This window comes from Bombus vancouverensis, chromosome 11 (assembly GCF_051014615.1).
Source record: "Bombus vancouverensis nearcticus chromosome 11, iyBomVanc1_principal, whole genome shotgun sequence".
Taxonomy (NCBI): domain Eukaryota; kingdom Metazoa; phylum Arthropoda; class Insecta; order Hymenoptera; family Apidae; genus Bombus; species Bombus vancouverensis.
The window spans coordinates 6,534,107-6,559,778 of record NC_134921.1 but is presented as its reverse complement, the minus strand read 5'-3'; the positions used below and the strand labels follow the sequence as shown (position 1 = coordinate 6,559,778).

The 25,672-nt window shown below is 41.6% G+C and overlaps 1 long non-coding RNA gene across 1 annotated transcript; it reads right to left on the bottom strand.

Moving 5' to 3' along the window:
* Positions 1-991: 991 nt before the first annotated feature.
* LOC117165943 (uncharacterized) lies at positions 992-25,626 on the bottom strand. The gene is made up of 3 exons (XR_013059539.1): positions 25,499-25,626; positions 25,369-25,422; positions 992-1,791 (listed from the first exon to the last, which is right to left on the bottom strand). It is a non-coding gene; the product is annotated as an uncharacterized LOC117165943 (long non-coding RNA).
* Positions 25,627-25,672: the final 46 nt, after the last annotated feature.

Genomic DNA, 25,672 nt, shown 5'->3' with positions numbered 1-25,672 from the left:
ATATTGTGCCGGTACTGTGAGTACCGCCGCGTGGAGCATCGTCATTATTATTCGGCTCTACGATTCAAACATTCAGCTTAATTATTCTGCGAACAACGAGTCGCGTTATCTTCCAGATAACGAACGATCTTCATGGTCGAATCTTTTCTTCTTTTTTTTCTCCTGAAAAAATACCGCGTCTGAAATAAAGAAGAAAAGCCGAAAATATATACATCTTAGTTTGACTTCGACACTGAACCATGTCAGAAAAAAGCTACGATAATTCGGTTACTAAAATAGGAAAAGTCGAAAGCGTGACTCTCTATCCTGTCACCCATCGTTTGTCTTGTCTTCGTTGGTCGCCTTCTAGTTCTATTGTTTTCTATATCGAGAGAAATAGAAACTAGGATCCAAGGAACGGTCGATAGGTATGCAGATTTTGACCTGTTTGAATTTCTGGCCCGTTGCGAATTTCTGGTCCTGCGAGCTACAGTTCCCAGCCTCTTATTGTCATCGTTGTCACGTTATGCTTCCTCTGAGGGCGTAAAAAATGTTGAATATGGAAGATCAAAGGTATGATGTAACGGAGAAGATCTCAACGTTGATTCGGTAGAATCATCAAGGCCATGGTTCTTTCGCTGGTTCACTGCGAGGAAAAGAAATTAAGAAGCCTTGCGTAACTCTCTTCATACGTGGCACGCACGAGGCTCTCTTTTACGCGCACCGCAAAACACCGGTACCTGTTTTGAGCTAAAAACTTGAACAACGAGCTCCGCGATTCGACTACGCCTTTAGCTGGACCGTGTCTTTCCCATAATGAAATTACGTCTTTGCGAGTTGCGACTGTCGTATTTGCAATCGTCACACTTATCGAAGTATGAAATCTAAGATAAGTTAATTTAAAGAATCCTAATGCCTTCGGCTTTTGATATCGTAATTTTACATTTCTACTATTTTGCATTCGTAGCACGTGTGTCAAATTTCTAGTACAATTTCAATCCTTGACTCCTTATGATCAGAATTTGTTTACAGCTGTAACTGATCACAATCTTTCTATTTAACCAGAAATTTACAAACTGATAATCATAGATAAACTATTTAGTGTCAGTTGGTACAGTGGTATGGCAATAAGCGAAAAAACCAAAATTCAAGAATATCGACAGGCTTCATGAACCTATAGAAAATTAGTATCTCAAATCGCGAGTACGTCACATTCCTGGTATTTCGAATCCCTAGTACCGTACTTCTCCGAAGGAAAAGAAAAAATGTCAAGGCAAGAGTAGAATTGCAACGCAATCAAAATTCCTGGGTACTTGAAGTCAGATTATGTTCCAAGAGGTTCTAAACTCACCTAGATAGCAGATAGCAGAAGGATATCGAAGGTGGTGAGCGGAAAAGATGAAGTTGAAGAGAAGATGGGAACGAAAAGAGGAATAGAAACTGGCAACGGCGGCGGCTCGATTGATTGCGCTGCAAGAAGTCAGGCCTTGCCTTCCCACCGATGGTACGGGTGGACAGATGGACACACGGTTACGTGCTACAGGTGCTGGCCAAGAGTCGTCCTCTTTCCTGATCCCGCAGGAACGCAAGCTCCGCGATATCCTCGTGCTGTTGCTATCGGTACCGCCAAAGCGGGGGAAAGGGACGTCACCACTTTTTCTACATCCCACATTCCGGCCACGTCGGGCATCGCCGAGGATTTTGCTTTCCGTCACTCTTTCGTGCTCCTTTGATCGACGTGTCGATACGTACTCTGCAACCGTTTTCTCTCCCGTCCAAACTATATCTCCATCCAGAAATTGGGGACATCCTCTGTAACAATGAATGAAATCCAGGTCATTTTTTCTAAAGTTTCAACCTTGTTGTACTTTTAGGCAGTAAAGAATTTTAATCCTTTGCCATATAGATTAGGATGAAAGATTCAAGCGGAGATTAATTTGCGAAGGGAATATTAAAATCGAAAGCTTTCGATATTTTACTAGAACGTAAGGATTAACGATTACTAGGAAATTATCGCTCCTGCATTGCAGATTTCTTTTTCCTAGAAATCCACAAATCTGGATTTCCTCGGCGATGGAAAAAACGAAAGGGAGGAATTGATCGTGTCACAAGGCAGGCTAGAGCATCGTCACACTCGGTTGTCTCGACAGGGGGTGAAGTTCAGTCCGCGAGGACACCGAGATGAATTGCGGAACGAAGTCGAGAGCGTGGTGCAGCTACAAAGTAGCAGAGAAAGCGAAAGAGGGACGAGACTATGCGGCAGGACAATGCGAAAGAAAGAGAGAGAGCCAGCAGAGCGAGATATAAAGGTATTCAGGGTGGCGAAGGTAGCGGCGGCGGCGGCCACATCAAAGCGTCCACCGACTGCTGGGCTTTGGCTTCGACTTTCCGCGCGTGTTCCTGCTTGCGTGTGCGTGCGTTCATGCACGCGCTCACGGCTCTCTCGTGAGAGATCGAGCCGCGGAGACTGGCTGGGCTTCGACGGAGCTTCGATTCCGGTCGAACCGGTGCGCTCTGTTGGCCGCGTGCGTGCGATCTCCGCTTGTATGCTACTCGTGTCTGTATACTTATACACGTACGTGTAGCCTTTCGATACAAGCGCGTTCCTCGTGCATTCGTCGTCGATGCGTTCGCTACATGGAAAGGATAATGTCGCAGCATCCTTCCGAACACCGTGGAACGACCGTGTCGCCGCGTCTCCGCGCCACCGTCTCCATGGAACGTTTCCTTTTTTTCCTTCCTCTTCCTTTTCTTTTTCTTCTTCTTCTCTTCTTCTTGTTTCCTCTTAGACCAGAAGATCGAGCGAAGTCTCACGACTCACGAGCCGAGACACATCCAGGAAGGAGAACGCATTCAGCCGAAACACAATGAATCCGAACGAAATATTCTTGGTATTTTTAGCCATCGCGTCCTCGTTGGCTCTTAGCGATGATTCTGTAACGAGTCGAAAATCGTCGCGCGGTGAAATTATGCGCAATCCCGCGGCCATCGCTGTCACATCAGTGAATATTGAACACGCGGTTGGAAAAAGCGGTCGGCCTGAAAAATATTTTGACAGCGTGATTTCTACGGTTGTCAACGGGTATCAGGAAGTCGGCGCTCGCGCGCTCGCGAGAGACCGCCATGGGATAATACATTGAAGCACGGCTAATTTGAATTTCAGGCGAATTGAAAGGCACCGTGTGTCGCGCTACGTGTCAAAAAGATTACGGTAACGCGCGCCCAGGGAAGTCGTAACAATAGTAATTTACGGTAATAACTCATCCGCGTATAGAAACACTTCAAATAATGCCAACCGTGGCCGCATGGTTGTTGAGAATCCTAGAATTTCCGTGGCACACTAAGAGCACCGCAATCCCACCAGAAGCGTCGCATTTTCTACCCTGGTAACGATTAATGACAGGATAAACTCATCAAACTGCCATACTCTTTTATTTATAATTAACACCGTCTTATCGTTTTGCTATCTTACAAAAACGTTCGTTCTCCGCGGAGTACATAATTTCATATTATGCACTATATACAAATATTATATGGCGCCTTGTTAAATTACTTAATTCCTATCATTATTGAAACCAATCATTTTATATTAATTTGCAATTATAATTTCACTCGTGTATCGTATCAAACAAATTTATTACAATTAAATTTACATTTGCTACGTATAACTCAGTCGATTAACTAGAAATTGGATAAAAAAAACTGCAAACAAAGGTAAGTTCCACCGGCAATTAATCAGTCTTATAGTAAACATTGAAGAAAAAATATAGAAATTTACTCGACTCGACAGGAACGTGCGCCTATCGTTAATTTACCGAAACGTGGAGAAAGGATAGTCAAAGAAGCGAAGCTGAAAAATGAGTAAAAGGATGTTGGAGAAGGTCTTGTGGATAGAGATTGACGAAGAGGACACGATCCTGACCACCACGCTGGGTTACTCCCGATCGTAAAGTAACCGAGGCGCAGAAACCCGACGAAACGTGCAATTGAAGCGTCGAGCGAGCGTGATTACCGTCATCAGCGAAGTTCAAATACCGGTGTAAACGCTTCGCACTTTCGACTCCCTTGGATATGCGATTGTGCGAGATCGTGAACGGCTCTACACTTTGATCGGGGACCCGTATTACGAGGAATCGTTCGCAACGTTGGTGTCAAGAGAGGAAAGAAGAGAAATTGAAATCGCTTCAAAACATAAAATCATTTGCTGTGTCTCGTCGATGAACCTCGTGAATTCCTACATAGGTATAGGTTGTTCAACGAACCATCTTGGGAACCGGACTAATGCTTCTCAATATATATTGCATCGATGAGTTCGATGCGGGAAAAACAGGTTTTATTGCGTGGCGTTATCGAAATTCTAAATTCAAGATTGCATGTTGCGCCGGCGAACAAGCGTTTTCGCTCTGTACGTGTTGGTTTAACAAGGATAACGTAATGGATCCGTTAAGAGCGTGGCGATCAACTTAAACGCCGCTCTAAATTACACGAGTTAATTTTTCAGTTACTCTGCTATAACAGCGGCACGATAAGTAATAACGGTAGAAGTGTAAAAGAACCGTTCATTTGCTAAATAGAAGACATTATTGTTTTTCATTTTCTTACTCTTTTTAGTGTAATCGACATCCATCAAGTGGTGATTTTCTATATGTATGTATATTTATTCGATATTACAGTATTTTCTTGTTGAATTATCGATGCACGAAATGGCTGCTCGTTTGCTCTTCTATCATTAGTTAATCGAGTATTCAACACGTCAAAATATTTGCTAATATTTTTCGATACTTGGTAAAGGCTTATCCACAATTTGCGATACTGCCTCTGCCATCTGTCAGCAGGTTGATTAACTTTGCGTTTTAGACGTGCATCGTGGCGTCCTCTGAAAGACTCCCTCTGAAACGCTTCGCTACCAATGGTGGGAAAATTATTGGCCACGTCGTGCTTCAGACTATTTTCAACAACCTTGTTCCAGCAATTTCTTAAGCACCTTAGTACTTTATGACTTTTGATAAAGCACGAAAAAAATTTCTTCCATAACAATGTCTTACAGGAAAATCCAATCGAAAAGAAGTTTTCGAAGAGACGCTATATAAGATATAAGCTTCTTCGCAATCTGTCCGGTAGTTCATCACCTAATTAAGCGAGATTCTATCTTATATGTATGTATGTATGTACATAGTTAATGAACCCAATGACCACGAAGTAACGGTAGATCCTCGACGCACTTCGAATTTCATCGGACAAGGTTATAATATTAAATTTTATCACGGCCTAAGTGCTATTTACCCTAGGATCGAATTATCGAAAGAAAGTCAATTACTCGACTCGATCTATGATTCGAAACGATCGGCCTGAGTGACCATTATTCACTTACAATCAGCCACTTGCTCTCGTTCAAACGATTCACACGAGTCACGCAATTAGCGTTTGTAAGCTGTTTAATAATATAACGGTCAATTTGTCACGATTAGCTACCGTAATGATAGCTTCCGTGGATAATTTATTGTTAATTATTCCCGGAACGGTTGCAGGTACATATATCCAACGTACGTCCATCAGGTGCCGACAACTAAATTGACAACTAATGGAAATATTGCACGTGCCCATAATCAGAGGAAAAATTATCCCACCGTCGCGCTGGTGCTAAAGCCTCGGCTGTACTTAAATTTCCCCTCCTACCACACCGGTACATCGTAACAACAACTCTACCTGATATTATGTAGTAATTAGGTTATCTCCGCGATCGGCAGTAGCAATTTGCTGCCAGCGTTAATTGTAGTAAAATTTAGTGGCCCCGGAATGGAAAAATTGTAGTCTTTAATGCGAGGCGCCGCTACAGATTCCATCTCTCCGCGAGCGGCTGACAATCTTAAAACATACAAAATCATGCTGTAACAATGTATATATAAAGTAGCTTGGCCGATTTTATCTGGCAACTAGTAAAATCGTTTAATCTCTCGATCAAAGGTGATGCAATTTCATAGCGCTCTAACAGCTACGATATAGAATGTATAGACCGGATGATATTTCAGCCTGATATTCATACTAAATTAACCACAGTCATTAGCGCGCGTAATTAAAATAAAAACGTAGATAATACGATCTCATATGTAAACAACATATAAAAATATATATAAAATGAAGAACTTGTTCGTTCATTTTCTTGTATTTATTCCATTATATTATGGTAGCTTCGTGAAGCGACTTACTCGGCCAGCCGTCTTTTATGCTCACGGATTTTCAACGGCAGTTCACCTTGAAAAGTACCACCCATGCGATTCTTTAAGGCTCGTGCAGCACCGTGGCTCACTATGCCGCGTCATGACGGCCAAAAAAAACAGGAACTGGCATTACACGAGGTGCGCATAAAGTTCCATGAATTATCGCGTGGCTCGACGTGCCCCGAGAGTGCGGGACTTACGTGTTCGGGGAAGCAATGCTCCTGGTATGGCCGCAAGATGGGCTAGAGTTGCCGATCTAACCTATACTTACCGTCACTGAGATAATCTAGCGCTGGTCTAACCCACTGTAATCCGAGCGCCGGCAAAGTCGTGTCGAGGGCTTCTCGATCTTCTCTTCCTATTCCTTCTCGCTAAGTGTGCGTCTAGCACGTGTATTGAAAAAAATTTCACCAACTAGAATTTTCATATCGGCAACTGATTCGGCCGAATTCAATCGGTACTCGTCAAATTTGCCAAATTCCTTGAATTTCAAGTTTTATTTTTTGACGGATATTTTTGATCGCATTTTGTGACGTAGACTTTCTCGATAACTTTCTTCGGGTATGATGCATTTCGGCAATCATTTCATCATCAATCATCAAGAGTATTTGAAGTTTGTATATTAGGGACACCCTGTAGAGAACTGGCAGTGACCTGCACGGGGTCCGTAGGCCGTGGGTGGTGTGGTATCTTATGGGTGAGGACGGCTCGGCCAATGGGAATCAAACGTGGGTGGTTGTAGTAGTCTGAGTTTTCTCAACGGCCTTACCTTTGCGTGGGTGTAGGTTGCACGGCTTGCAGGATGCACCATCTTTCAAAATGGTGGCCATGCCCCCCGTGTCTCGCGGTTCGGTATGGCCGTCGTTCCTCAAATTCGCGACAGTGTAAAATACGAAAGTAATCGATAAATTATTTCCACGCGTAATGTAACACGTTGCGTTCGTAGGAGAAAATTGGTTTCCAAGAAGCAATATGGAATCAAGCCACTATATATGTGGTCTCAACTGACGATTTGCCAACGAGACCTGTTTACGATGTGAAAATGCGAAAATATATTCTCCGACTGCAAATGCAGCCGAACGAGCAATATTCCATTCCGGGAAACACAACGGCGTTATTACCAAGCTATCGATTATTGATTTTTCTGGCATGAAGCGAAAATTACAATGACTATGGACGCAACAATGGAGTTGGTACATGAAGACATCAGTCACGAGCACTCAGCACTCGCGTGCGATCATATTGTTTCACGCCATACACCTATATACGTTGTAAAATGCGTGGTACTTACAAAATAAAATTCACCCTTCTAGGCACAAATTGACGTTCAGCAAGTTAAATCGTAAACATCCATGTAAGAATATGGTCAGTTCATGTTGATTGCAAAATTGAATAATAATAATAATAATTGAATAATAATTTATACATATATGTACTCGCTTCCATGGATATCAGCCTATATCAAGTAATTTGTTTACTTTACTATCACGAGCCTGACAATCGTCGTGATCATATGGTCGGTGAGTATGTGTCTCTCATATATCTTACGCGCTATTCGCACACGATCGATTAATTCTATCCGTTGGGAAACCAAATAAATCATCGATCACCGACGAATAGAAAATTTGGATGAATAACTAGAAATCGGTAATTAAATGTGATCATCCTGAATCGACATTGCTGGGTGGCCACCCCGTAGCGAAATATTTCAACCAGGCTGAAACTGGTTTCCAGGAATTTTTTCGAATTTTAATTGTACCTTATACGTATCACAGGTAGGCACAGAATCAGGGTTCGTTATAGATAGACTCCCTATCTAGTGCGATCATGATGTAATAGGTTCGCGGTGCAGTGTGTAATGGGCGTGTCAAGATTAAACTAGATTGCCGTTATTCAGCGTTCGCGGCCAAATTTTTTGTCCAATATTCATCACATTTTCTGTGCCTTTTCCGTTGTTCGAATATGTAACTAGAAGAACCGGAAAAGACAACCTCGGAAAAATCTTCCAGTCGATAATGATAAACATCGTAGGTACGAGAAAAAGGCAGAGACATACTCGTTTATTATTAGATAAATTCAAAAACATCGATTTAATACGGCTATCATTTCCTCTTGGTTCGTCGTCAGATCTTGAAGAACGCCATCAAGAACGCGTCATGAGCTCACGAATGACGAACACCTGAAACAGAAGGAAGAATATCAGACAAGTTCTAACGGTGATCTTATGAAACTGAGTGACCGTAGGCGCGCGTGCACGCGATTTTCATGCGCGCACGAAAAGGAAAAAATGTTACTTCTAATTTTCTATTCTATATTTTACCGTAGACTATCAAGCCAGCGGCGAATTGTAATTTATCTAATCTCGATCTACACCGACACACGCTCGCTACGGTACACGTATCCGCAAGTTTATTCATACACCATCTTTGTATACCATAGCACGCCGACAGAACCGTCGGTGGAAATCTGAAAGTTCGCGGTACCACCGCATAGAAAGGAGTATTAGAATCGGTAGACGTAGAATGGTCGTGACTAGCGGCGCTATCGATGGAACGTCCTGTAGAAGGTTGCCAACACTTCGACGTTCCCAGGCAAGGTCTTCGCCATGACGGTTCCTTGGAAACAATTACGCCTCCTGGCTTATAATAATGAACCGTTCTTCTGGAATCCTAGATATATTTATATATGTACAATGCACACACACACACACACAAGGGCGAGCTTTTCTCGAGAATATGTGCAGCAAGTGCGTGCTACGAGGATGGATAGGCTCGTAAATCTATTGGCAAAATGCATCTCTCGTTTTCGTATCCTGATTTTTTTTTCATATCTTTTTGGTACCCCAAGGCCCACTAGTTTCGAGATTTATCGCCTAACGTCAAAACAAAAAAGGAATTCGATTTAGAATGGACTTGAATGAAATTTTAGGGCTTCAAACTTTCTACATAGATTTCTGAAAGCCTGATGTTATTTTTTTGTATTATCAACTTGTCTTCTAATCCGCACTAACTGGCTTTTTCGAAACAATCAAAGTTTTAGATAAAATACTATCATAAGTGTAATGAAATTAATGGCTGTAGATGAAACACATGACAAGATACATTTCCTGTGTTTTATAGAAAAGCAACTACAAAATTTAATATATCGTTAACTTTTCATTTGATTTTGGGGCTGAATATGTGTTTTTATTACTTCCTTAAACATTTCGCAAATATTAATAGTATTGTTCGTGCACACTAAAATTAATTAAATTACTGACAACCAAAATAAGATTACTCGTTTTTTACGAAACAACGTGAATTTTATATTTATTTCTAGAAGACTTATATCTTCGAATTTATCAAGTTTTCCCTTTTATAATTATTTCATATCAAAACATTTTTTAACTACCAAGTAACATAATGTTAGAAACTAAAAAAAATGGACCTTATCATATCTTTCCTGTGTTCTTTTTAATCGATAGAGTTCTACAGTCCTGAAACAGAACTTTACCAACCGCAGTCTGTCGCTCAAACGCAAAATCGCATTGTATAAATGTATTACGGAAAATATCGACCGTCATTTCTCGTCAACAACCCGAAACAATCAGCGTTTGAAAACAAGCACGCGATCAATGATAACGGACTAAAACCAACCTAACGCCAACTCTTAACATTTCTCATACAACCTACTATTTTTATTTTTGTATTCTAACTATAACTTGAGAAAGATAAAAATTATCTCATACGATACCATATAAAATAATCTGTTTCTCTTGTTCTATACTCCCACGCCATCTTGAATAACTACAAAGATAGCGAAACGGTTGAAGAAATCCATACACCACGCGGGTCGAACTTTTCTTACGCAGGATCTGTAATAACCCAATAAATCAGAGTAGTCTGCCGGTGCAATTACGTCCCATGGTTGGAACTCGCAGAACCCAACCCTTCTCGTAAATATTGCCCTCCACAACGGAGCAGTATCTTTTCTGGCCTGCTTTTTCTTTTCTCTTGGGCCTTTTTTCTCGCTGCTCTCACGACCCCGGCGCAACCAGAGGAACTTCACGTACCCCGTTCACCAGGGTTGTCGATGATGTCTGTCTTCCTCCCCTCCCAACCCTCCCTTCCCTCCTTAACCTCTTCGAATCCCCATGTTTCCTTCATTTCGGCGCGGTCTTTTTTTCGCCGTCCAAAGAGCCGAGGCGCATAGTGCAACCATGGGAACCAGCGAGTAGAGAGTTAGACTTTGGGGGGTTTAATTGCCACCGAGCGATCTGTTAATTCCTAAGTGTCAGCTTGAGAAAGCAGGCTGAGAAAGAAATACGAAGGCATGCAATAAAAGAGCGATTCCGTAGCCCCTGCCCCCTGCCCGACCACGAATGTACTCATGAAACGCGTCCGCGTATTCTGTTGCGCATGATGGATTACGAAAATGTCCGACGACGAGTAAGATACATCAGGCAACACCTCGTATCTAAGTGGAAAATGCAATAAATATCGCGCGTTATCTGGCCAACCTGTTACCACACGAGTAAATGAAGATCGACAACGTGGCGCTCGCATGTCTATAACTGATGGTATAACGTCGGTTAAGTGACCAAAATTACAGAGTCATTACACTGCATTGTGACATTTATTACCTTCGGATAATACCGTGTCATTTAACTGCCAATATTACCGTGCATCTTCTTTAGCGTCTCGCTACGTTAACTAACGATTTATCGTGTACCAATATTGGCCGCCGCCTAACGAGAGAAAGATACGCCGATTTGATACGCGTTGCGCATTTTCATCATACGCACGATGACTTTGTGCTAGGTAAGTAAGCGCATCATCGTTCGTTGGTTAAGTACACAAAGGATAAAGATTATATTCAACCTTTCGAAACGTGTATTTTCCATCGAGACTCGCTAGCAGCAAGATTTTCGTAAACCTAAATGTTGCGCCGTCGAAACCGACAAACGAGATACAATCGAATGGAATCGCTAAAAGTACGCGCATCATCAATGCCGGTCAACCTAACCTCAAATCATACTGCGTACGCCTTCGCTTTTGCACGCGGCAAATAAAACGAGTGGCAGTCGACATCGAAATTATACGTATAGATGGCATTGATGTATAGCCGAGCGGGTTTTGATAGACCGGACGGCCCTCACAGCCGAGTATAATCGCGCCGCAGCGCATCGTTTTCTCGCCGTGTCGGAGAGGTCCTCCATTTTGAGCCTGGACTCGGTAACCTCGGCATCATGGTCATAAAAGTGGTTGATTATCAGCGATGCTATTCTATCAAGCCTTCATAGATGAATTTCATCCCTTCGTGCGTCGTTAGTATCATCCCTTATAATTCCTTACTTCGTCCTTCATCGATAAAAGTATATAAATATGATATACAGACAAGAGTGAATACAGGCACAATTAAAGATACATTTCTGAAAAGTATTTGGTAACATGAAAAAGGTCTAAATTTTAATTTTATAACAAAAAAGGTGAATAACCGTTACGGTAATTATATTTGGACAAGCGTTTTACGTTTAATTCGTCTACGAAGTGGTTCCAATTAGTTAATAACTTGGTACTTCAATTATTGATATAGTAAAGGGGCTGAACGATACCCGAAAGTATTTCGTGTTGGCGTGCCTAATGTCAGGTAACATCGCAACGGGTAACTCCGTGGAGGAACTTCGGCCTCGGGATATAAATCTTCCGCCGACAGATGCGCCGCCCTCAACGTTCACCATCGACCAACCAACCGACCAGAATTTCCGAGGGTAACGCCCTGAAAAACCAGACTCGCCTTGGATGCCCATTGCATTTGCATGTCATTTCGTAAGCGATTACACCCATCTCAAATCCGCTGTAACACGTTCAAAGAACGCACAGCCTGTATCGCATACGAAGATTTTGTGTCACCTATTTTTTCATATTCGATTAGATACTGAATAATTCTTTGATAAATATCGATTTCCATATGTTTATGTACTTCTACAAAGTAAGTTTTCGATGAAATCTCAACTTGAAATCGTAAAAGTAGTATCTGTTCTCATCCTTTGAGATCGCGTGTTACCCAGACGTGTACGAACCCACAAGGGAGGAAAAGTTGAATGTATGTAGACAGTAGCGTGCGTATTACGTGGGGATACTTTAGCGCATAACGCGAACAGACGTTGCCTGGATAATTTTTCTGTATCACGGAGTACACGTGCATCGCAGCAGCTCTGTTGTCACGAATGAGAAAGGAACGAAGTCTCAGCTCAACCGCAGGGAATTCACGAATCACGCGATCTAACTTCGTTCCGGGGTTAATCTCCTCTAACACTTGCGATAATTTCATTAGTCTCATTGGAGAAGACATACGGCGTGAATTTCTAAGAGATTTCACAAAGGAAGCACAGGATATCCTTCATTATGTTCACGCGGTATTATATTTTATCAAAGAAGCGTCAAATTTTCTTTTTTATAGTTTTTTATGATACAAAACACGAAGAATCATGTCCACCTTAACGATTGCTATTCCATACAATCATTCCCTAATAGAAAATCTCTCTTCCTGCTCGATCCTTCAACCCTGTCAGTATACTTATAGCCAAGCCACGATTAATGAATATTCAAGAGGCGAACGAGCTCGATCTTTCTTTCTCGAGTAGGCCTTAACTTACGTGTACTGCCCGATTTTTCATTATACCATTCTGTCCGAGATAAAACACGGACGTACAGCTTCCTGGCGTCATAATTCTCTCTCCCCCTCGTCGAGGCTATGCTACTTTTTCATCGATCAATGATTTATACACGCTATTACGTTTTCATACTCGTGCCTTTGTACTTCTTTGATATTTTACATTTCGGCGACCGTATTCGATCGTTTGCTTTCTATTTCCCTATCGTGTTAAACGGCAGAACTTAATAAAATAAATCAACGAGGACATTTTTAAATCGCTGAAGGTAAATCTTCGCGCATAGAGCGAGCTTCTGGGTGACAGGAACGAATTTTCTTCGGCTGATCACCATTTTATTTCTGCTGGTTTGTATGCAGTCGCGGAATTTTCGTGCGGCGGACGATCGTTCAGCGGCAGCTTAAGGTCCAGCGTCGGCTTGGAGGTCGTGCATCACCAGAGTCTGGCAGGATAATAGCTCCCTCCTTCGAGAAGTCTTATTGCCGGACCATGCGCCAAGTGATTGATAGGCACCGAACTATAGAGCCGGGCAACGTGATATTTCGAGACCTTACGCGCTCGGGAAACCAGTCGAGATGCATTGCATAGAAATGCGCGCGGCCTCGCGACTCCTACATGCGGAAATTTGCGTGAGAAATCAACCACGTTCAAACTAACTCAGTACTTTCCTCAATTAGAGGCATGAAGTTCCGTTTTAAAGCGTAATGGAAAAATTTGCATGTCGTTGCCTCATTCATAAATGTAAGCTGTCTATGGTGATGATTTTCTAACGTAGACTAGGTCTCAGCCGAGTATGGAAACTAAAGAAGAGCAGGTAGTGATTTTCTTGCTAAGAGAAATTTGTCTTTTAGCAAGTAACATGGTAGAACGATTCTTTTGTTTTTAACAAGAAGCAGAAGATAGGGGGTGGGGGGAAGACACGAACGTGAGATATCAAAGTCAAGTGCAATTGCGGTAAAAGAACGTAATTCAACGCTTCTGAAAGAAAATATTCACTTTGTGAAGAAAGAATATAAGGTGGAAAGCATATAATATTAGGTGGATTGGTCAGCTGGTACCTTATTTCATTCTGTACGCCAGGTGGAGCCACGCAACAGACTGTGAATACCACAGACATTTCGCATATCATTATGAAAATTGTATTCGAAAGGTGTAACTTCAGAATGCAATGACGAATTATTATGCATATGCGAGAAACGTACTAATGGTACCTAACACGTGATTCAAAGGACAAAAAGGGAGAAAACTGAAATCAAAGAAAACTACCATCTATTCTTTATGACAAAAAAGTAAATTCTACGAATTATCTATTTGTAAAGTTTCGAAGATCTTCGTTTTTTATTTACTAATCTAAATTGATAAAATATCTGTACAGTGTTCAAATTTGAACTAAAATTTGCGTCAGCTAGTTATCACTGCTATTTCAAGCTGGCACGCGTATCGACCTGGGTGTAGGTGTAGTTTCTAAAGCTAGAAGCTATCGCCGGAAACCATTCTTCCATCAACCGCCCTCTCGGTACCCTTTCCGGTGCGGAGACTGTAAATCTTTTCCAGCACGCCAACCGACACGAGGTCCGCCCGAGTCCTCGAAACTGCCCTATTTTCATCGTTCTATCGTCCCTCGCCCTTTCTACTATCCAAGTGCTTTAGATCGTAACAACGATCAGTGAAAGGTTAGCAGATACCGCGAAGAACTACGCCCTTCGAACGAAACCAAGGTGTTCTTGTCAGTCTAGGGTAAACTATACCGTGGTTAGACCGTTTCGGTTGGGCAGTTATGAATATATTATTTGGTTTCGCTTTCTCTTCGATGGAACGGTTAATGCTAGGTATCACGTACCGCGAAGGGTATTTCTAATTACACACAAGACCGAGACGGTGTGTCTTACACTCTAATCGCGAAAGTTCACTGAACACTGTTCACTTAATCTAACACCTACGATCGTAATTACAAGTATTTAATACACGGAAGGAGTATTCTTTTCACCAATTTATCGCCAAACAAAAATATCCAAATTATACAATAAAAAGAACGAATTCGTCCTTTCTATGATGAAAATTCGTCTCTAACGGTTTTCTCTTGACTCTCATTACCACTCAACTTCCTTCCACCGTGATTGCATCGGTGGTATCCGATCTGCGGTCACGGAAATAACCATGCATCAACCCTTCACGGCGAATTGGTCGCATGCCTTGCGGTCGTGCAGTTCGCGAGAAAGCATACAACCCAGAAAACCGAAACGTGCCGGATCGATTTGTGTCTGACGCCAGACGCCATATAATAGATCGGTTCGTATATACACACCGAAAGTCTCATTCCATCGAGTTCGCCCCCTACTACTCTTTGTCTCCTGTTTCTTTAGGGGTTTACGTGGACGTTTGGGTCGCGATGCCTCGCGGTGGCTCTCGCGCGCCTCTTGGCCCGGAGGGGCCCCGAAAACCTAACCTCAAAACGCACACGGATAATTGGGGATAATGTCGGGGTTGCCGGGGCCCCGTAATTGCACGAGGCCAGGCCCTTTCGAGACTTCCCTTCGTTCCCCATCCCCGAATGCCCCCCTCAACAGTTCCTCGTTCTTAGCCACGCTGGGCCCTTGCGCTAGCTGTCTGTCCATCCGTCCGTTCTGCTACGTCCGTCTGTCGACCGCTTTCGCAGAACCCGATAGTACCTAATTCGTCGGTTTGTTTCGTGCTGCCGTGTTATTACGCGGTCCTGGCTCGTGTAGCTGGCTTATGCGATCCGCTCTCCATCCATGATCCACCGCGAAAAAGACAGCCGGCTGTGACCTCGAAAATGGACCTCTGAGACACTCACGGTTCGAGCATCGCGTTGACCTAACTGCCTCGAGCATCCTTGTTCGTTCTAACGTGTTAAGTTTTACACCTTGGTATCTAGACACGATAGTTGCTTGAAGAAATGGTCCATAGGAATAATCTATGACGCGGTAAATCTTCCACATCGAAGGTCTGTTTTAGAAAGAAGAAAGGATTGAATTGTTATATTATAGTTGTATCTCTAAATTAGGTTTTGCGAAGAATTTGAATTTAGTTCCTGATACTTATGATTACTTTGGATATATCGCCAGGCGCGAATGAGTTGTACTACCGTGTTGAAGTAGAATGTTTCACGATTGAATAAAGTGTGCCGAGGAATAAAAAGTTCCCGCGTGCGCAATTGTCGAATCGATAACATAATTATTACACCGAAGCATAGTATCTATTGTTTTGTCATGATTAGTGTATGGTGTCAAGATTACACTCAACAACCTCGAATTACGTTGTTCCCATCAGATCAAGTTTGATACAATTATCCAATCCGCGAACAAGACGAGGGTAAACATTAAACCTCCTCTATTCTCGCACAGAACTACCATCGACGTCTACAATGTAATCTATTAGCGAGGAAAAACTTTAAACTTGCGCCACTTGCAGATTTGATTAGTCGTTTCAATTCCAGTACCCGTGGCGCAAGAGTAGAGAAAGCGTGAAATGTCAGACATTGGAAAGAGAAACGAAACCATTTGAACTTTGGAATTAAACAATTTTCAACATGGAATATAAATGTGGAGAAAATGACATTGCATCGGCATTTATCAAAGAGTGGAAGATATAGCACACAAGAAGCTATTGCAAGACTGATCTATGATATTACTTAATAGGTAAAGTTACAAATTAGCAGATAAGCAATTAGCTGGAACTTCAGGTGGGCTTGGACAAACATGTGACAGAGATGGACGCTGCGGCTCGTAAAATTCTTTAGTAATTAAAGACCTGAAAGAACGCAGAGCGTGTCTCGTTCACGTCGAACGACGAATCTATACCCTTAAGGAAAGAAATTGGTTGGGAGTAGCGACGAAACATCGTGAGATACGAAACGGTTTGATAAATCTGCATGTAGATGAGGCTTCTAGATTAAAAATTTTATGAAGTTAATAATTTATTCCAAGAATTCAACCCAGCAAATTGGTATTATAATTCTGAAAATTGTCTGTATTGCTTGATGCATTTAATAAACTAAATTTTTTTGAGTTGCGAATCGTTCTTCTTATTATTCTATTCGTGATGCGATTATACCGATTATTCGATCGAAATTTTGATCGAGGAGGACAAAATCCTAGAAAGCTGAATGCGTCTTCTGTGAAGTGGGACACATCGGCACATTTAGGCTATCATTATCCACATCTGCCGCGGCTGTCCCACGAGATAGAACAGAGTCTGTAATTACCGACGTCTTAAACGATGTATGTTCTTCCATTCTTACATCTCGGTCTTTGTTTCCACAGCTTGGGGTCATCGTATCGTCATTAGTGCCCCTCTTACTGGTCTAATTCAAAGGTGCCCATTTGCACGAATGTTTCCTCAAGAATTACCGAATGTTTCTTCTGATTTCCTAGAAGTGGAACATCAAGATATCCTACTGGCTTTACTAGATGAATAATTTACTTCGTTCTTTCCTTCTATTCTTTCTACGCTAAATTCGTTGTCGAAATGAAAGAGAACTAACTTCACGGTAGCTTCTAGCCGTCGGATAAGTACAAGAACTGCGTTGGATTGCGAATATTTCGACGCGACGCGACGATGTTGAAGGAGGTTCGAAGAAGAAGCTACTGACGCACACTAAACGATTTTTGGAAGAAGCGTCCTTGTGGGTGATGAAGGCCACATTTCTGAGACACAATGAAATCAAAAGGTGGAAGGATCGATTCGCCTGCGGGTATATCAAAAATCGTGGATGGGTTCTGGTACATCGATCGTGAACGGGAGTCCGTTCGATAACTAGGAGGATCTTATCTCGAGGGCTCCCAGTTTCGACGGTCCTCGTACCTCGAACTCTTAAAAGATGTACCCTCGAGGGGCGATCGTGCTTTGAGGGCGCCGCATCGCGCCAACCACGCCTTCTCCACCGTTATTTACCTCCGTCCTTTTCGCCCTTGCAGTTTTATTGCCTCTTTCTTCCCCTTTTTCAACGTTGGTCCAGCAAGCCCGGGAGCGATAGATATCGTCGGCATCAATAAGGATCCGACGGCTTTAACAATTCCACGATCCGCACGAGGAACCGCAAGAAACAGAAAATCCGTTTCCACTTAGCGAATCTACAAGTTCTATACCAGGTAAAACATTATTCTGCGATGCTAGCTGCAAGTTTACAATCGTAGATCGAAGAACATTCTTTCTAAATAACATGACAGAAAAGAATTTTGAAGAAACCTCGTTAAGGAATATTTGGATAAATTAATCTGTTTATTTAAATAACAGTAACCGCCAGCCCTGGGTACAAAATGTGTTCGAAACATGTTTCGTTGAGAAGACCAAGGACAATTAGATAAATAAAGAAACAAGTGTTTTATGCACAAAGTGAGCAGCATTGTGTGCACGTGCAAGCATGTAGTTTTCAAGGAGTATAAATCTCCCGTGACAGTGATGCCTGGCCAGCGGCATGTTGGAGGAGTAGAGGAATTTATCTGAAGGATAAAGCAAAACGAAGAATATTTTTTTGCGCAGTAGTTAATGGTTAGAATATAAATCGCGTATGTTAATATTTTGCCATCTTTCAATTAATGTATCTACATTAATTATTTTAAGATATTTATTAACAATATTGTTTCCATTTAAAGTTCATTTTTCGCAAGAAAAGTTACTATATCAAACTTAGACATCGAATCAAAGATTTGTCCATTTGACTTTTCCCGGGCGTGATTCATAACTTAAATATCTTGCGGTATTTTATCGTTTTTCTTATAAGAAAATCATTGTACTAATAGAAGAAAAATCCAACATCTTGATGAGATCATCGTTTTCAACGAATCTTCTACTTTAACACGAACTTCTGTTCACTTACAATATCACTATTCAGAATTCCTCGGGGGGAAGAATTGTGTGCACCAAAATGGCGGCCATTCACAATCACACTATGCATTTTAATACATGGTGTATCACTTATACGAGAAATTAGTGTCAAGATGGTAAAGATACACAATTTTTCGAAAACACTAGAAGCTACACTTTGACATATGCACTGCCATCGTTAACTGTCACTTTTATACATGAAAAATAAAAAATAGAAGGTATTGGCAACGTGGAGTTCGAGGAAACCTTAGTCAAGGTCAGCAAAATGGCGGCGGTATAAATGACTCTTGATAGATCGAAAGGGGGACACTGAGTTATTCGTCTCGGAACCAAAACAACGTGGATTTAGATGGAAATAAGGTGACAAAGGGAACAGAACCCGCTGATCCATAGTCCAGAGCGGAGCACACAAGACAGGCAGGTGTAACGCGTAGCGGCAGTAGACACCAACTGATCTCACATAACAACGGCCGATAAAATTGTTGCGTTTCCACCAAAAATTATCCTCTTTTTTTCCCTCGCGGTATAAAAAGTACAAAATTGTGGTAATTTAGCCCCCACCGCCGTGGCGGCGATTCTCCACTCGCTGGCCACAGGGAGGAGAGAGGCAATGAGCGAACAAGAGCGTAAAAGACAGATAGAAGAAGTAACAGAGAAAGAGACGAAGATAGAAAATGTTAGAGACAGAAAGGGAAGAAGAGGGGCGGGAAAAGAGGAAAGTAAAACGGGGGCCTTTTGCCCGTGAATACGCCGCACTAACAACACGGAACAATTATGGTTCAATATAACTGAGGCTAATAACAATAGCTGAAGCGGCTTCACACGCTCAGCGTATCTTTTTCCCTCCTAAAAAAATATATTGTGAAACATATTTTAAAAACGTATACCGTATTTTTAACGTAGCCAGCGTGTGCGACATATCATATATGAAATGTTACATGCAAACGTTTAATGTACGATACAGTTGTATCAAATGAAGCAATTCGCTGTACGTATGTAAGCCTGTAAAAGTAATCGTGGTTTATGCATCATGACATCGTTATCGCGTGCACGCTGAATCGTTATAGCTAAAAAAGCTGTCGGTTTATCAGAAAAAGTACAATACACTTACCAACATGAAATTTTCTGCGAACTGTTATCCATAGCCTGGCGTAAATTCGAAAACACAAAATCACTTTGACACACGTCGAAAGGAATCTTACAAATGATGTTCGATTTCGCTAGCACGGCAACTCTTGCCCTGTACTGCTGCTCGTGTGAACTCAACCAATGCTTAAGCCACCGAGAAGGGGCATACTATGAAATTAGTATAATCACGATCAAAATTACTCGCACCAGGCAGTGCTGGAACCACCAACCGCCGGTCAAATAACCCGCTCCGCCATCGCCAATCAGCGATCGCGAGTTGGCGGCCATCTTGCGCGATACAGCATGCGCATCAGCAGCCACAAATTACCGCAAAAGTGGATAATCTTTGCTCACGTGGTGCGTACTATTCCAGCAAGATGTATATGTCCTTTGCTCGATCGTTCCGTTCCAAAAAGTAAAGACGATTTTGGCTAATAACGCTATCGAATTTTACATTGACTTTGACATTGTAGATAACGCTATCTTTTATATGTTGCACTCCCAATACGATATATATATATATTTGCACATGAAATAGAAATAGACATGTCGAAGCTAAGATACGATAACGGTCTTAATTCCGAATAAGGTACAAATGTCAGTTCTTTCCATTTAAATGGTAATCCGTTCTATTAAGTTTCCTTTGAATCTTCTGTACTTAGCATTGCATAGCACGGCTGCATTATTCTGTCGCATTCAGAGAACTCTTTCCTTTCCGTGTTCAGTGCACGAAAAAAAGAAACTGCACGCAAGCCGAGACCGCGAAACGTAATCGCGCTTCGGAGTCTCTCACGCAGGCTGGTACAAGGTTGTCGTCTTCCATTTATGGCGCAACCGTGCACCATGTAATTATAAGAACAAAATATTTAGACTGCACTAACACGCTGCTGTAAAAGCGATTCTTCATGCGCGCGGTAAAATAACGACAGCATTCACATGGATCTGTTCCAAATTTCTAATTAGACTTCGTTGTTTATCTTCGTTAACACTGGGAATCTTTTCCACTGAAATTAGTTAATAACTTTAATATACTCTAATGCGGCTGTAATTTACTATGAGCCGTTAGCCGATCCGGTGAATGACACTTAGATAGTTTAAACACCGTTGCATATTTTCCTTACTTAGCTCGTCATAAACTAATTAGCGACATCTGATAAGCCCGAACATTTTTCTCCGGCGTCGCCCACGTTGATATATTCTACATATACGCGATATGTACATGGATGCAATTGGGTAGGTGTATATCCATCTTAATGCACACGCCTCACCCGTAGGGGGTTCTCGAAGCGCCGTGTTACGTTTCGTTGCGTCACGTGAACTGGCCCCCTGATTATAGTCGTTAATTATCGGTGGTTGCGGCTAAAGGAAATTAGAGGATTCGAGGTCGCTACTCCTCTCCTGTGGTAAGAATAAAAATAAAACCACCACTGATCTCTTACGCTTTACATAAAGAAAACGATGAACACGAACGAGTTCATATTCGCAAACGTAAGAGAAGAAGCTAGAACCACATATTTCATTTGTAATTATCATAATACCAATATTATCGACGTTACAGTCAAATCACAAATGCTCGCATCTTGCATTTCTCATAGGCTTTGAAGCATTATGTGACCTTTTTTCTTAAAATTTAGTTAGAATTATAGAGCATGCGGATTACTGATAACCATCGAGATTTGCATTGCTAAAAGGAGATAAGAAGGAAACCGCAGATAGGGAGGAAGGGCGTAACATAGGAGATTCCTGCCAGTCCTTCCGCCGTTTTTCGAGACGTATACTATCTGCTACACCTGGGGCACGAATACGAATTAGGACCAAGTCGCAACAGGATCGAGTCCCGCCGATTTCGAGTATGCTGGCCCCTTAGGCAACGATAAGTTGCTGCAGTGGGTCTAGCCACTGCTCTGCCCTCTGTAATTATACCGTATACAACCGAACGTTGTCTTGCTCTTTCTTTCTGGCGTCACTTTCTCCTTCGTTTTCCACCGTTCCTCGTCTTCACTGGATGCTTCTTATTGTTGAACGCGTGTTTCGCCGACCATGGTCCTGCCGGGGGCCAAAGTTGCGTTCGAGCAGCCGTCTTCGAGACTCCGCTCTTCCGCTCCACCCTCCTCGTTTCGTTTGCTTTGTTCTACTTACTACATTGCTCTTTTATTGTTTAGTAATGATCGCTCCGTTCGGTCCGTCACTTTTTCACAGACAGTGCACGATTTACACGATTCAAGAGCGAATAAAGAGGATCGTTGCCGGCTACAAGCATCGAAATTATTTATTTACCTTATCGATGCGCGATTAATACGAATCTTCAATTAATGATCCGTTCCTGTTAAATGCATGGTTACGCATATTGTCGGACAAATATTGTCGCTACTCTGGATCTTGAGCAGACGCGTTATTTGCATCTTCGATGCCCGAAGCATCAGTTGCTTCTGTGGATATTTGTACAACGATAATTGGTTCAGGAGCAGCGATCCGTTCGCGCGATCACTTCAATATATATCTAGATACACATCTTGAACAGTGTTTCGCGGCGTGATCGTAATTTCGTATCGCGATTTAATATTCGAGAAAAAAGCAGGTCGTCTGTGGTTGGTTGCCGTCGGACGAGCCACGTTCCACGGCAAGTTTTCTTATCCCTACTTTCCACAGTATTTATCTTATAAATTACAATCTGCATGCATTACAGTTTCTTACATTTTGTTGGTCAAAAGTGATCATAACTATGCACACTTCGATAACAACAGAAAAGGAAAGAAGTTGCGAAGGAATATCGTACGCCAGGCTGATCCGTTTTACCGGTTTGCCCAAATAAAATTGTTAGTTATTGCGAATCTTTGTAATGGTCTAGGGCCCGTGGCAGCCTTGATAAATTGTAGTAATCTTAGATAAACACCATGACTCATATGACAGGACATCATCGATGAACATAACGTTGGTGCATCAGTCTTGGACGCTGAGACTGTGTTACGTACGCTATTTGCTTATAAACGTGCGTGAATATCTTCTATATAAGTGTGTAGAAATGCATCAGCGTTTGAAATGAGTCAGTGTACCACGATTTTCCAGCTATGTACGCTCACTGACTGCGAGATTTATGGTTTGTTACGTAACAACGTCTCTCTGGTAAATTTAGTTTCGTATACACGGTATATATAATCATTTCACACACTAGTGAACGCACATTATCCGAGACACTCGATAGCAGATAATGCACGCCGTATACAGAAGACAGTGATATACTGCCTGTTAACACGAATCTGAGGCCCCATTAAATAATTAAACAAGCCGAAACATATCGATTTTATATGTCTTTGCATTTTTATATATTTAATTCCAATACAAAGTAAATTTGTAATATTCTTTTAAAAAATATTCTCTTAATAGGACATTATAGTTAACGATGTATTTTATGTTTCTTCTTATTACATTACTCTTATATTTCATGCACTCGTTTCAATTAATTTATAAAGTAAATCGATTACAGCATCGTTACTGACACAACGAGAAACTCCAGGAATATGGTCAGCCTAATGGTGGCCATTTTTAAGCGAGAGAAAGGAATTGTGACCACCAACTTCATATAATATGCAAACAGTACGTCCATCATGACGAACAATACACGAGAAGGTTTCGATCGCCGAAGGCTTGCGTGCAAGATACCTGGCCGATCAGACGTAGAGTGTTAGAAGCAGGCGTGATACCGCTTTTTGCGGGTTAACCGACGACGATACCACGGCATGCTAACGGTCATGCGATACACTAGGTCACGCATACAAAAAAGAATTGCATACATATGCAATATTTTTGCATTCATACCCATTGTTCGATGCAACGACTTCAAAACTCCGAAGTAGATATCTCCTCCTCTGCTCGTCTATTCCTCTTGAGCTTCGTATCTGACGATAGAAACAACTGCAATTTGATAGAAAGTTCTTCTAGATTGCGGTGAACCATTGGGGTGCGATGGTAATCCACTTTACTCGTCACACCTCGTACACCATGCCAGACATTGATTTTGCATTATCGTTACCAGTTAACTGAACCGATTGGTTCCCTTTTCCTCCGTGTTCACGTAGATACACGAGATATCTTGATATATAGATGGTCACGTATAGATGCTTGTCCACAATGATGACGTGTTAGTGTTTGTATTTGTACGAAGGGAGCAAGCTTCGGCGCGAAAGGGTGCAGCACGCAAAGTCGAGGGTGGCGGCAACCGCAATATTAGATTAATGGCGGATGTACTTCACTTTCGGTGCCATATCGTTTCCCGACGTAGATTTCGTCGGAAATTAAACTTCTCGAGTAGCATCGTCCATCAGTCATACAAATTGAAAATTGCCTTTAATTATTTAGTGTTCATATATGGCATATATGTATATATGACACGTTTGCAATGTTATATTTTGTTATTTGTGTAAGAATTAATTCAAGAACACTCCAACACAGTTGTTTTATCTCGCATCTAAGATCACCACGATACAAGATGCAGATGCTTGGGCTAAATTTTAAGAGATCCACACTGTACCCGCGACAACGTATCGTCGCATAGCATAAAGAAACATAAATCAATGTGCAAAAAGTAAAAAGTTATAGCCACCGAGACGTCGAGGCAACGTCTTTGCTTGAACAAGCGGCAGCACCGGGATGGCCTCGAGGGCTGAACGAGGTGGAAGAGCAGAATGGGAGATCCCGAGCCTTGATCGTGATAAGATGCAGCGGCGTCGTCGGTTGACAAAGGGTCGTAGGAACGCCCCCTCAGATCCGACGTGCAACCGCTTGCGGGGGCGTACATATTAAAATTGGCCCCCCACCTCTAACCCTGTATCAACCATTCGCCGATCTTGTTTATTACTGGCACGTACAATCACGTTACCAGAAAATATGATCCCTTTTACCGAAAACTCTAACCTCTGTTGTACTCACCAGCTCGTATCTTTGTGCCGTAACTTTGTTGAACATCATTTCTTAACATCATATTCGCAAGACATACTGTCGTTCATAAAATGTGTGTACGAACTTCAATGTGTACTATATTGTATTTATTTATTATGTTCGCGTATTTTGCTCCATTCCATATTTTTATACTAATGATTCCGTATTTTTATGCATTTATATATCTTTCCTATAGTAATAATAAATAATGTAACGTATATCCTATATAAATAGTTCGCAATATTATGTGTTAAACTATTTGCCACAACGTATAACCTATAATGCATTAGAAAATTTCTATTTCTTTAAAACATTCTTTAAAATAATAACATTCACTAAAATGATACTGACAACCTTTGTTGAAAACAATGATAAGTCGATAAGGAAACATGAATATAGATAAATATAAATACGAATAGCAAATAGAAATTCAAAATACCAAGAATATGTTTCTTATACATACATATACATATATATATTCTTATTCTTTATTCTTAATGCCATCCTCATTATTCAATATCATTAAAACAGTCAAGTAAATATAGACGAACATAGATGTATTGAAAAAACATAAAATAAAGGAAGTTGAATTATTATCTGTTACCTTACTTGTTCTGTAAACAGCCTACCAATTTTTGCATGTGCATCGTAAATAAACACCAACTGTAACAATGCAACGCATTTGTTAATTTTACGTACATTGCTGCATTGTATCGATACTACTGTGAAAAAATATTACATGCTTTTATTTTCTTCACTTAAAAAAATACAAGTGCGTCTTCTCATCCTCTGCCGCTGCTTTTGAATCGAACCAGGTGCTTCCTTAGCGAACAAAACTTTTCCTGCGGAGAGGTTAGCGTTGCGTCCATCTTGTAGTTCGCGACCGTATCGACATAGGAATAGGCGCAAAGTG